Here is a 2,536-nt window from a genome sequence, read left to right on the forward strand (position 1 = left end):
CCATCTTCCTGTTTTGGTTTTGCAATCATTCTTTCATTTTCCAGGAGCACAGAGTGGCAGAAAGAATTGCTGTTTGAAGGATTGAGACTTACAAGGAACTAATATCAAACCAGTGTCATAGTTTTAAGGCACTGCATTTTTCAATAGGGTTCTCTTTCATAATTATAATTTTTTTTTTGAAAAGAAACATAATTACATCAGTGATATGGTTTCCACATCTGCAAGTGCACGGGGTACACTTGGGTCAGGTCTTGTTTCTGGAAATTTTCTTTGCAACAGCTACACTCTAAAAAAACTAAATGCAAATAGAAGTTAAGGAGCCAGTACACTGAACTCTTTATCACTGAATGAGATAAAGCTGCTACTACAAAATAAAAGCTTTGAAAGAACAAATTTAGATTTAAAAGAAGGAAAATTATAAAGTGTTTAGCGGTTGCATTAGTATTTGAAAATAAATGTATGTATTTCTTTATTTATATTTATGTTTATTTATTTATTTATAAATGTAAAAGGGTAATAGTTTTTTTTCCCAAATACTTTCCTTAATAATTCAGCTGCCATAAAAGGCCACGTCTCACTTCATGTTGTAGGCAACCCGAATGAAAAATGCAGTTATGTTTGAGAGCTACAACCACTATGAGATTATGAAAGATTAACCTCTCGCTCACAATAGTCCGTTTTTATCCGTGTCACATGTTTTGACCGCAAAAGAAAAAGAAATTCCACACAGAGAGAAAGAAAGAAGAGAATTATTGTTCCCATCTAGTGTTTTAAGGAGTAACACCAACAACCCCCTTATGGCAGCTCAGACGTCAAGCACTCAGTACTGCCAGATTTTCAACTCAGGAGTTGTGCTGTGTATGGCTTATGTGCCTTATGGGAATCTGTGGGGTATACGGGGGTGAGATGAAGAATAGCTTCATTTAGATTTAATTATATTCCAGTGCAGCTCAGTGTGTGAGGGCATAAAATCACTGCAGTAATTTTTATTTTAACTGAATGATCAAGTGTTATGTTGAGCTTTTCTGTCACTGTACATTTCTTTTCTTTTCTTTTCTTTTTAAACGCAGATCATTTAATGTATAATATAGTCATATAGTCAATATAGTCTGTCAAACTCGCTGCAACAGGATGAGTCATGAAGGAAACGGAGAGAAAAACTGGAAGGAAGTTGCACAGGAACTAGGGCGGCAATTTCCCAACAAACTAAAAGCAGGTCAAACGTGTGTTTGTGTGGGACAATGTGGGATACATCAGAAAAATAAACACACAACAAAGTATGTGTGTACAGCTTTTGCATTAGTATGCCAAAGACATGTATAGGTCATTTGAATTCAACTTTTCCAACACCTTTGCTAAGTAAATAAGGATATCAGGAGCTCTTCATATAGTCTTACTTTTCTTATGCTCTTACTGTTAAGAATTCTGGTAACTTATTTCCAGTGGCTGTTCTGTCTGATAATCAACTTTTTTCCCTTTTTTTGCATCTCTTTTCAACACATTTGTCAGTTCTAACAATTTGGAGCATATTATGAAACTCACACATAGTGTGTTTCTTTATGACATACCTACCCTTGTGCGAAACCAAAAAAAAAATAACTAGCAAAAAAACCAAAATACTCTTTGAGAATTTATTTCCACTAACTTAAGCCAGTTAAAACCAGTATCTGGGTATCTGTTGTCACCTCAGTGGTTTTTCTTTGGGGTAGTTTTCATCATATTTGCTCAAGTACAGCTTATGACCTTGTGGTGATTTGCAAGTTCACCCACTGGGCAGAGAATTGGACTTATGGACTTAAACCATGATGAAGGTCTTAAATTGTGGAAGAGGGAGATGAGGGACAAAACTCCAATACAGTCCTATACCTAGGCATCCTATCTGAGATATTCTGGACAAAGATAAAAAGCGCTCCTTAATTCATTTCAGTTTTTTTTTTTAAATATCGCACAACATAAAAGACCCAGTTGCCTTAAAGAACTTTATGTTGCAAGGTAAAGACTCTACAACAATAATGAAAAAACACCAAAATTCAGATAAACCCTTAAGAGTGAGCACTTGGCAGCAGTGGGAATTAAAAAAAACTCCCTTTTACCAGGAAGAAACCTCTGGTGGAACCACGCTCTGGAAGGTGTAGCCGTCTGCTTTTGAGGGGAAGGTTGGGACTGAGGGGAGAGATGCGGGACAGAGAGCACACTGTGGAAGAGATATCCCACAGAATGAGTTTGGCATAAAAAGGCTGTATTCATATTCATCTGCTGAGATACTAAATGGGGTGGTGTAGCTCCGGATGGAGAGCAGGCCATCTAAGAAGGTTGATGACTTGGTGAATGAGGCATGTTGTATTAAGCGCTTAAGTGTTTAAGTAGAGTAAAAAAGTGCTAAGAACCAGTCAATGTTCTTGACTTTATATTAAAAATATACCCCCCCCCCCCTTTTTTTTTTAAACATTAAGATCAAACTTCAGAGCAGATATCACATCTCCATGCATCTGCATTCGACAGACTGTACCTTTAACTCACTGCCAAAGGGGGGAAG

Source organism: Neolamprologus multifasciatus, chromosome 7 (assembly GCF_963576455.1).
Source record: "Neolamprologus multifasciatus chromosome 7, fNeoMul1.2, whole genome shotgun sequence".
Classification (NCBI taxonomy): Eukaryota; Metazoa; Chordata; class Actinopteri; order Cichliformes; family Cichlidae; genus Neolamprologus; species Neolamprologus multifasciatus.